The following is a 12,250-nucleotide window of genomic DNA, read 5'->3' on the forward strand; positions in this document are numbered from 1 at the left end:
TCTCTCTTTAAACCGATCTCTAGGAACGATTCAATTGTTTATTGCGTACCCAATCTTCCTCCTAAAATAACAATAGTTCGGGGGGGGAACCAGGCACCTAAATAGGTCACTTTTTTATGTACAAAAAAAAGTGCACTTTATACAGTCTAAGCTCGAAATGAATATTGAAAAAAAAAAAAAAAAAAAAAGAAAACGTTGTGTGGTATGTCATTTGTAGTGCTAGTACAGATTTCCCCAGTAGTGGTTTTAGCAAAGAAAAAAAAAAATCACTTTCTGGAATGAATGGATTACTGATATCTGTGGTTATGCTGCCATCTATTTATTTACTTCTGCCATTGCCATACTTACTGAGTGCTGGGCTGACCACGCAAGATTATTATAATATAAGAAGACAGTGTGAGTCTACTTATAAGTCCTGAGTGCCGCCGATCTATGCATCTATACATCACTGCCGGGGATCCAGCGGGCATTAAGGAGGGTACCAGGCAGTACTAGTTTTGGGGTGCCCAATGGCTTGTGACCACATTATTTAAATAGAAATTGCAGGGGCTTTGCACTCACTAAATATAATAATAAACAGTGTAGATTTAGTTCATGTATTGATCAATGAATTTAAGAGCACACACACATAGAAGGGCTGACATTAATTAGATGTTATGGATCATGTGGTTGTTTTTTAAAGATGTGTACATATTTGTTTAGTAAGTTAATGAAAATAGTGAGCATTTCCACAAAACTGGTTAAGACAAATGGAACAATGTAACCCACACATAAGCAAGCTACCATTTCCTTAGATTATTGGACTTTACTTAACCCTTTGAGTGCCAACATTGCAGTGGGAAATTTGCAAAATATCCACTAAAAATGCCAGGGCTGTAGTCGTGGAATATGAACCACTTTAGTTATTACCAGCAAATGATCTGAAAATCAATCAATTGAAGCTTGAAACAAACAAATTGTCCTGGTTAGCAAGGGTGGCATTTTTAGCAGATATTCTGTACTTGTCACAGCAACGTTAGCACTTGGTTGTAATAATCCAGCCAGTACCACTGCCCTATGTTTGGAATAGTAACTGGAAAGTAGTACACCAGATGAGGCTGCCAAAATAGAAGCGCACCAGGAGCCGTGAGACCCATTTGTGACTTACATATTTAAGTGCATGATTTCTAAAGGTACTGGAGGAGTATAACTGTCCAGATAAGGTTACCACCTAGGAGCCAGGAGACCTCTCCAAGACCTGTACACCTCTCGGTTCTTGGCTAACACTTAAGCCCTGCTTCTTTATGCTAAAAGATGCTCAGATTGACTGTATGACATAATGAAGTGGCAGCTGAATTAAATATTAAATGTTAGAATGCTTTTTACAAAACAAGAGACTTTTTCTATACATTTTTCATTTTCAATATCGTATCTGTTTGCAGCTTTTTATTATATATCTTTTCACTTGTGTGTGTGTACTGAGCAGTAAATAGTTTTATATTATCAATATATATTGTTGTGTAGAATATTAAAACATATTCCTTTTAATAATGATGTCCATATTGTAATTTTTATAAGCAACAACACTGCCAAAAGTCATGCTTAGTTCTATAGTCCTCATCATTTTTAGACAGCAGAGGCACCAGCCCTATACCAAAAACAGCAGGTCTAAGCAAATATACAAAATTGAAATGGCCTTCAAATCCATCCACTTGCTCTCACTAATACCCCATTCACACCAAGAAGCAAATTACTGGGTTAAAGCTTTTCAACCTAGCAATTTGCAGAAAAAACATGGTTTTTCTCTCGTGTTAAAAGGGTCAATCTTGGTCCTGAAGTCCGGGTTGCTGAACCAGCTATTGAGCAGGATCAGTGATCCAGGATTTTAAGACCCAAGTTGACCCTTTCACGCCAAAGAAAACCCCTGTCAATTCCCGGGTTGAAAAGCTTTAACCAGATAATTTGCTGATGGTGCGAATTGGGGTCCGATTGACCCTGGCAAAATGACCCAGCACTCAAAAATGCCAGGTGCGGTGTAAAAGGGGTATAAACTTCACCTACGAGCAAACGATCCAATTTCACCCAGTTACAACAGAGATGGAACTCAGTTCTGTAGTGCTCTGAAATGCTGGGTCATTTCCCCAGAGATCTGCACATGCGCAATAATGTTTCCCCTCTAGTACTTAGACTATTGTGCTTCACACAGGTCTCCTCCTCTGTTCATACGCCCCTGAAAAGGACCTTTAAAATAAAGGCACCTGCTGCTTCATCTGGAGCTATTGAAATGCTTGTGTGAGTATGGGCGCGAATCTCTCCGGATCGCATTATTTCTGCTTGCGGTAACAAGCGGAAAATCAACCACAGTTGAGCTTTTGGGTGCCCAAACTGACGTTTTAGTAGCAGGACAATTGAATATAACCAGTCAAAAGGTCCGTTAATTATATTATACTGTAAGCTTTAATGAACTGCAGCAAAAAACTATTTAATGTTTCTATGATAATTTCATCATGTTATTCAGCAAAAGCCAAGCACAGAATTGTAGATTTGTGCCAATCTTAAGAAAGAAAAAACAGGCATTCCAAATAAAAAAATATTAGCATATCAATAGGAAAAAACTGCCTTTATATATAAGGCCTATAGAAGAAAATGTTTATTAATTCGTAGCATGGAAAACAAGTTCAACAAAAGCATTCTGAGGACTATAACACCATTCTATTGACAGTGGTATCGATTAGCCAAACTAAATACTGTATTGTATTTTAATCAATTTTCTAGTCATTTATAACAAAAAAACTAGGAAAACAAATACTGCAGACAAAGGAATAAGTATCCATTAATATAACACAATACAGATTTCAGTAAACGACATTTTAAACAAATTTAAGTAAACTCTGACCCATATAAAATACTCTGGTATTTTGCAGTTGAGGTTTTTTTATTTGTAATATATTTATGATTGCCTCAATTTCAAAAGATGGTATGATGTATTTCTGAAGAAAATACTAATGTACCAATTGCTGAGGGAAACTAAATTATATAGGAAATCAGAGCGGATTTGTTTTTTTAGGCCTTGCAGTTTTCTGGCTTTTGATTTGCCCATCCCTACAATGGTTATACATAAATTCTAGCCAGAGGTTTTTAGATTCCACAAGAAAAATTAAAAATAAGTTTAGACTGACAACAAAAAATGTTATGTGTTGCAAAGATTGGTGCAATTTTGTGAGGGGACGAATACAGCCACTAGGAAGCTGCTGCAAGGACACAAGGGGTAAAATATGTTCTCATTTTATCTGCAATAACTCCACCTAAATTAACGCTAGATACACAATATACGATACACTACACTCCCCTGGCCCCAACTGAACATTCAGTCATTGACTATATAGGCAGAATCTTACTGCATGTTAATGTATGAACCTCAGGACCCTGCATCATTTTTAGCGTTATAGTGCATATTTACTAGACTTAATGCAAGAAAATATTGTTGTCATGCATATCTTAGAGTGTACACATCTTAAGTTTTAATTTTTTGAGTGACCAACAACATATATAAAAACAAATCTTGGTGTATATGTTACAGAGATGTTGAAGACTCAAACGTAGACTACTGTATTGTACATACTAAGCAAAAAAACAGGTTGCATTCTAGAACATGTGTCTACCTAGAAACAGAGTTTTAGAGCAGATAACCTCTTGGCTCATCTAGTCTGCCCCTTTTATCCTTTTGAAAACTTAAACCCTATTTGTTCCTTAGGTATTTTCGTAAGGATATTCTAATGCCCATTCTAAGCATGTTAAAAATGCTCTACTGTATTAGGCTAGGTACACACTTTGCTGAGATGCTGTTTTATAAAGACAAAATTATTATGATCATCTAATGTGTACCCATAATTGAGCCCTCCTGTGGGCCACATTACATTGCATCATATTGCACACAATATCATCCAGTTGGTAGTGCAGCATAGTGAAACACAATGAAGGAACGATTCTGTTCATTCTATTGTATTATCTGTATGGGCAACATGCGATCGTCTGGGTCACATGTAAATCACCCCCACCATCAGCACAATGGGAAGTCATAAGGGGCACACAGCCCTTATTCTGTACCATTACTGATGGAAACATATGGGATATATTCAATTACAGTCAAAACTGCCGTCTTGTCAGAAAGATGGCAGTTTCCGACTGATTTAGGTTGGAAGTGTTTCCTACTCAGGCTATAAGGGCTGTTTTTCCCCTACAGGTCAGAATGCTCTGACCTGTAGGAAACCACATGGATTGGCATAATAGCTGTGAATCCATATGCTTTGGCTGGAAACACAGACAAATCTGACAGGTTTGGCCCGGTTTCCAACAATCTCAATACGGCTTGAAAAAAAGTCGGATTGAGGAGATGAGACAAGGAGGTCGGCACCAGGGAAGCAGCAGCTCACCCGGTGCCGTCCTCCCGCCACCGGTACAGGTGACCAGCAGCAGCTCACTCTGCGCCCTCATTTGCCCATTGCCGCCTCCTCCTGTTGCTCACCCAGCCCCTACCAGGTGAGCAGCCAAATCAGACAGTCTGATGGTCGGAACTATTCTGACAAATGCATGTCGGAATGGATATGAGGTTCATTGAATATACCCCCATAGCACTTATGCACTTCCCATTCTGTGAAGACATTTTCTCTCAAATCTTCCCTGCTCCCTCCAGATTCCTTGTGGTCTAATAATTATCTTCCTTTAAAAACATGCTAACCTCCTTTAACTAATAAATCCCTTGATATTCTTAAACGTTTCCTTCATGTCCCTTTCTGCAAACTACACATACCAAGATCTGTTAGTCTTTCCTGGTACCTTTTGTGATGTAGACCATGCACCATTTGAGTTGCTCCCCTTTGTACACTCTCTAATATATTTATACTCGGGGTAATGTAATAGGGTCATGTCTGCTGAGCTCAGAGATTTCACCAGAGATTGCCCATATTTTTAAAGCAGTAATCATTTACAAAGTAAAAGCAATCCCCTGTGATTTCCAGAACTAAATACAGTATTCTAGATGAGGCCCACCAATGGTCATACGGTAGCATTATTACTACTTTTCATCTATCATCTGGTGTGTCTCATATCTATCTATAAAGCTACTTGTATATTGCTTCTACTAATGTAGTCCAATAGTGTATAAACCTGACTTTGTTTGGACTTTTTACATAAATATTGCTACTTCCTGTGAGCAAAAAAAACACACACACACACACAGAGAGTACCAGCAAGCGGTGCTGCAACTGCACTAAGAATGAAACAAAACATGATGTGCAGTGTGCGCTCGTAGGGAATCAGATGTAGTTACTCTCGTGTATTGCTGCATCCAGGGTGGTACACACACACCGCTGCCCAGCATACTGCAGGGGAGACAACGACCCCAATCTACACACAAGGATCTATGAAAGGATTGCAGAGCGTGTGATGTGCCCGCACCCCTGCCACACAAAATAGAATCTCTCTCACACACCGCACAGTACCCAGGGAACAGCACGGAACCGGCACACGTACGTACATACATGCACACACGGACACACACACAGCAGCACGGGGTGGTTGCAGCACGGTCCCGGCCATGCAGGAGTAGAGAGAGCGCGGTATACGGACGAACCCGGTGTCTATGCCACCGCAATTTTGTGCACCGGTTGTCACCGGTAAAGCCACTCCCCACAATTCGGTCCCTTACCCCCCGGCCAACCCGGGTTCTGTGTCCCGCCGCTCCGCCATGTCGGCCCCGGACCCGTCCAACTGCAACACTCCGCAGGGGGGGTGAGAGGTGGGCGGGCCGAGGCTGAGCCACGGCTGGGAGAGGGGGGACATTAGAGTAAAAAATGTGCCAATAGCGCCTATAGAAACATGTACGGGAACGGACCGGCAATGCGGCCACTCTCCGGATCCTGCAAAGGCAGCACGGGGATCCAGCCCGCGATATCAAGCGGGAGAAACCGACCATTAAGTAAAATGACAATGCCGGGCCGAATCTCCCCACTCCATTGTGTCGGTTGGTTCGGCCCATAGAGCGGGAGAAGCACGCAGGCGCAGCAGGGCGGGCACAAGTACAGAGCGCATGCGTGGGGAGGAGGGCCGTGCGCACGCGCACTCACTCGTCCCCTGCCCGGCTCGCAGCAGTTTGCTCTTAAAGAGACAGCAACACCAGCACATCGTTACTGCTTCCATTTTGTTTGGTCCTCTGAAAACTACTGTTCACTCGAAATTGAAAGGACACATCCTGAATTGTAGCCCTGACAGAAAACTCAATAAGGACTCTACACATTAGCCATTGTCTTTATATTCAGTAAACTGCACAATGCTGCAAACTGGTAAAAAAAAATTACCTAGGTAACCAGGAAAATCTAAATGCCTATGATCTAGCAATAACATGGCAATTATGGAATTATTTGTATGGTCTATTGCAAATAAAAAAAATACATTTACACCTGCTAAAGCCTAAATCTCATGAATGTACTGATAAAAAAAAAAAAAAAAAACAATAATATCCGTTCCAATAGATCAATAATTTATGAAATAGGAGGTTGCTTAATTAATGTTTATATTGGAGGATCAATTATGCTTAAACACGGGGCAATTAGTCAGGGCCTTAAATCGGGTGGTACAACCGATGACATCACACAGAGCACAGTGCCCAGTGGGCGGAACCACCCATTGCCACAATCTGTAAACAACAAGGATTCATATTAACAGCAGTAGCAAAGCCATGCTGCCAACAATCGAAATTGAATGCAGAGCTGTGAATAGTAGGACAGCCGCACATCAGACCGCAAACTGTAACAGTGGGCAAAGAGGGATGGACTTGCATTAGGATTCCTAGCTTACCAGTAACACCACAAAGCAGAATCCGCCCAGGTCACTCACAGATCCTAAGTACACTTTAATCCTGCACCCACTGCCAGGCAATTGATTGTGTTTAGTAATGTGACATGTCTTTAGCTTTAAACTAATCCTTCTCCTCGTCTGTGGGGTACAGATTTCTTTACTTGGATTACATGCTGAAGTCAGGGCCGGTGCAAGGCTTCTCAGCACCCTAGGCAAAACTTCAGCCTATTGCACCCCCTCCATGCTGACACCAATACCCACTTTTCAGCCCCTTAAGGCATACTTGCCTAACATTCCAGAATGGCAGGAAGGCTCCAAAAATTTGGTGGTCCTCCCAGCCCCCCAGGAAGGTGGACAAGTCCACTGCTTTCCCAAGAGTCCTCCCTTTGCCAGCCACAATAGAGTACAAGGAGGAGGGGGCAGCAAAGTAGTGACATATGCCTCAAGTAAAAGTATGGAGGTGAGGTCTCAGAAGTTTCACAGCAGCCACCTACATTAAGTACAAGGATCCTCATAGACAATGATTTTTTGATAGGCAGACTTGGTCTTGCCCCCCCAGATCCTGGCGCCCTAGGCAGCTGCCTAATGGTAGAGCCGGCCCTGGCTGAAGTTCCTATATGGAAATAAACAACTGCCCTTGGCACTCGATACTTAGTATCCATATTCAGTCTAATAGCAGTCATCTCAATCGTTCACATTCTATAACTTTTGATAGTTTAACGATCGCTATTTGTTGTTCGGAGTTTACAGAATATCACTACATTTCTAATTGTTTTGACATTTTTCTATACTATACACAAACACAGGTAAAATAAAATGTTTAAATTGCCAATGAAATTCTTGTAGGATTGCCTTTGAACCCTTTTCTATACCATTTAAATCCACAGAACACAGAAAATATCTTCATCAATAATTCCAAATTTGTCAAGAAAGAGAAGAAAAACCATAATAATGTATTAGGTTCATATACTTTGCTATTAATATAATACACACTTTGTTTGCTTTTATGCCATTGTTAGGAATGCAGTGGAAAAGAGAAGATTAATTTGAATGAACTAGAAAATTGTTTAGAGACAATCCTGCATTTAAGGGCAGTACTAATGTGTGGCACAAGGTTTGAGTAAGGATTTGTGTGTGCTCACCACCAAATTCCTTTTATGAATCCAGGTGGTGGACACTAGTACCAAAGGATTGTGAAAGGGACCACAGGAGCTGATACTTAGGGCTCATACACAGGGGGTGATGTGTATGAGCCTACTGTACTGAGCGATCTAGTCTAGTTAGATCGATCAGCACACAGGGCTTGCTAGATCATCCATACATACGTAGCGATGTGTGTATGGGTAGACTGTGCTAAAGAGAGTGTTCTCTGTTTAGAACACTGGCAATCTGACTCGATCTTGACTACATGTAGTCAAGAACTAATCGGGTGATGGCAACGCTTGGGGCATCTGGCATTCACATGAAGCAGTCCATGCTTAATTTCTACGCAATCTAGTCAGATCTCTTTGAAAACTGGCTAATAACGCCCCACGTGTATGTCCCTTTCGATTAAAGCCACAACTTTTAAAACCTCCCTTTCCTCCCATCTTAAACTCCCCGCCGGACAGTACAACTTTAAAGAGCCTGTAAGAAGCAGTAACCCAGTGTAACAGAACTGATTGCACAACAAGGCTGCCAGTGAGGGAGGGAATGCAGTGTCCCTCAGCAGTATTTAGAGAAAAAGATTCAGTGGTGAGTATGAAAAAATCCTTTACGCTTCAGGCTGAGGGATACTGGAACAATGAGTTGTTAAACCAACGGCCCACATCGGAAGAGAACCCTCTGGGTGCCAGAACAGAGAACTGTACCCAACAAATGGACATTGCTGGAGGCAAACTCCTGAAAATGATTGAAACAAGCAATGAAGTGGGCAAAGGACTAGGTGGTTACAGAGTAGCTTTGTGGAAGCCCTATGCTGCACCACCCAGGATACCACAATTGTTCTAGAAGAAAGAGCCAGTATACTTTCTAGTGTCGGACACCCAATGTTACTCCGTGAGGGTAACACAGTTTTCAGGCTGATGCACCTCCCGTTGGAGCCACTGCTGAGACCTGAAAAAAATGGCATAGCCATTCAGGACAGCACTGCTGCATGGCATGATCTAAAAAGTGTGAGGGTGTACACCAGTCCTTGGCTGAATGTAGTCTCAAGCATAAACTGGAGTACCATTAGAAGAGTGACCGGCTTAGTCATCTTTGCATGTTCCGTGGCTACATAATAGGAAGACCACACTGAAAACAAAGGTTATAAAAACCAAGAATAAAATCTAGCCACAATGGGATAGTGTAGCAGCCCCCCGCCCCATGATGTGTCCACTTGTGCACATGCAGGAATTTTGATCAATCAAATTTGGGGGATGTTTTTTTGTTTTTAGCTTTATGGAACAGATTAACATTGGTTATTATAGTACCAATTGCAACCATTCCTGCCCATCCAACAAGTTATTTACTTTAAATAACATACATTACCAAAATCTACAATTTGAAAGGGTGTACAGTCATTGGGTCGACAAATATTAGGTCGACACAAAATAGGTTGACATGGCTAAGGTCAGCAGGTGGTATCTCATGCCCTACCATTTGCTCATCTGGGCATACAGGGAGAATACAATAGTGTGTCCATGTCGAAATTCGGGATAAAAAAAATAAACAAAAATGTTGGATTTTAATACCTACAGGTAACTCCTTTTCTCGGAGTCCATATCGCTGGGTTTACTGGCTCCTCCCCTCTACTTCCTCCCCACAGACCAGTTAACATGAAAACTGTGCCCGAAGGAATGGAAAGTATATGAGTAAAGGATATAACTATGTGTTAACATATATAATGTATTGAAGTGGTGACATGCAACCAGCACACCCATAACACAACAAATGGCCAAGAACATGATTAGCGATAGAACTGTATTCAAGAAAACAGTAAAAGTATAACTGTGATTCAAGAGAACAGTAGCAGGATCCATTATTCAGGATCAACAAGGCAGCAAGATCCCGCACAGAGGCGAGCGCCCCAATATCCCATATGGACTCCGAGAAAAGGATTTACCGGTAGGTATGAAAATCCTATTTTCTCTATCATCTATATGGGAAATTGGGGATTAGTCAGAACGTATGGAAATTATACCCAAGATTAAAGGACGGGTGGGAACGTGTGGCGATTGCTGCAGCACCGCATTCCCAAACTGAATGTCCTCCTTGGAAATGGTGTCAAACTTATAAAATTTGAAAAAAGGTATGGGGTACATATTTACATATTTTTTAGTTATTAACAATCGTTTGTCTGGGGATTTTCCCGCTTCCCCTAGCAAATAAACCATCCTTTCATCTGAAGGAAATGAAACAGGGTCCTTGCGACTCTTTTTAAACACGCATTGTGCAGGGGTTTTTCCTCTTCAGATAGATTTAAAGCCTGCTTAACAGCCAAATTTAAATCTTCAATGCCAGAAACTGAAGTATCTGCTTCTTTGTTCTGGGTCCAACCCAAATCCTCCTCACACACCCCACCATCATCAGAATCTAAATTCAAAAGAGCACGGGGGGGGGGGGGGGTAGAAAATGCGTGCCTATTTGCAATATCCTCAGAGGATTTGGTAAACTGCTTCATAAGGGATGTCATCTAATGCACACCCTGCGCAGTATCCTGCGTAGCCTGCAGTAAAATGGGGTCCCCCTGCGCTGGGGTAACAGACCCCCCAGAAGCCCGAGATGAATGGACATGGCCAGGAGACCCTAACAAGGAGTCCTTTTGCCTGTTCAAAGCCTCTGTTAAAGCATTCATGGACCTTCCTAAAGCAACAGCCCAGGCGTGATCAGCTACCTCAGACCTCAGGGCCCGCGACCCACAGGGAACAGCATCACAGGAAGGGCACAATTCCGCCTAGTCCCCCCGTTCACGTTCATTTTGCATATCACTTTTTGTAAAAATAAAACATGCCCCTCGCTCCCTCAACCCCAGCAACAGAAGTGCACTCGTCAGTCATGTTAAAAAACACAATGCAAAATGCCAGGCAAAGCATAGAGTAATGTATCAGTGTACTTATTGGTGTTTCTTTCTGTTGCCAGCGATCAGCGGGGGAAGCGCTTTCCAGGAGAGACCTCTGTAGAAATTTGCCCAGTTTCAGCTCCGCAGCATGGAGAGAAATGGTGCCAGAGCACAGAACAGGAAGAGACCAAGTCTCTGCTTCAGCGGGGAGGGTTCAGCCGCTCCCACGAGTGCCTCTCCTCACCTCCAGTAACTCCCCTACAATGGGACCACTTGGAGTTGTCCAGCAGCGCTGGACTCCTGTAAAAGACATCAACTACCCTAGGGGATTTCAGTCTTTAAGCTCAATTCACGATGGCGGGCGCCATCACTGGGGGGTCCGTCCCCAAGATCCCCTTCTAAGCAAGGCGCTGGCTGGGACCGCCCAGAGCCCAGGAAACCTCTAGTAGTTAGAGGTAAGTGCTGTGGAGAGGGAGCAGGCGCTTCCCTCTGCACACAGAGACTGACAGGACGCGCTTCTGTCAGCCTCTGCTGCGCTCTCAGCGTGTGTTAACTTCAGTATGAAGTTACACGCTGGAAAAGCTTGGGTTGGTTCAAATGAAAGATCTAAAAGTGCGAATTATAACTCACCGATAATTCCTTTTCTTGTTAGAGATCCCATGGCACCCAAAACACTGGGATATCTTCCCTTCTCCTAGTTTAGACAGAATGTTTTTCAGGGACCGCCCACTTTGGGTATATTAGTCTCCTCCTCCCTCTCCTCTGTGTCTTTCGCTTGTCTCCGTTCTCACAGGTTTCTGAAAAACACATATCTGGGAGGGATCTATATGGCTGCCATGGGAAAAACAAGAAAAGGAGGTACTTGTTTCCTAGCAAGGCCACCCCGATTTACATCGGGGTGGTCGTGTCGGAAAAATCGCGTCGATCGCATCGCATGCGATTTGGTCGCATGCGATGCGATTGATGCGACCGACCAGATTTTTTGATTGAATCCAATGTAAATCCGGTCCCTGGGACCCGATTTTACATTGGATTCAATGTAAAATATTCCCTAGACCCCCAAATTGTACTATGTAAACCCCACCCCACAATAGACTGCGGGGGCGGCGGTGCGCGTCCTCCGACCTTTTCATTCCCCTACTATCCACGTCGGCGTGGAGTTGAGAATATATAGTGTGATGAGCGCAGCGAGCCCGAAGCGTGGCGAGCCCCGCGAGGGGACGTGTATAACTTCACAGGTATACGTGTCCGCTCGCCACGCTTCGGGCACTATATATTCTCAACTCCACGCCGACGTGGATAGTAGGGGAATGAAAAAGTCAGAGGACGCGCACCGCCGCCCCTCGCGGGCTCGCTGCGCTCGCCACGCTTCGGGTTGGCGTCTATCGTGGGGTG

General features: G+C 43.1%; 1 protein-coding gene across 3 annotated transcripts in view; it reads right to left on the reverse strand.

The window, feature by feature from the left end:
* The window catches only part of ZMYM4 (zinc finger MYM-type containing 4), a 119,912-nt gene that overhangs the window by 82,899 nt on the left and 24,763 nt on the right, over positions 1 to 12,250 (reverse strand). For 2 of the 3 annotated variants that reach the window (XM_083173488.1, XM_083173486.1), the window contains exon 1: positions 5,687 to 5,776. The exons of the other annotated variant lie outside the window; for it this stretch is intronic. The gene's annotated coding sequence lies outside the window, so the exon portion shown is untranslated. Of the gene's footprint in view, positions 1 to 5,686; positions 5,777 to 12,250 lie in introns of those variants that run through there. 3 annotated transcript variants of the gene reach the window in all.

The sequence above is a fragment of the Crinia signifera genome, chromosome 2, assembly GCF_055691185.1.
Source record: "Crinia signifera chromosome 2, ASM5569118v1, whole genome shotgun sequence".
In the NCBI taxonomy this organism is placed as follows: domain Eukaryota; kingdom Metazoa; phylum Chordata; class Amphibia; order Anura; family Myobatrachidae; genus Crinia; species Crinia signifera.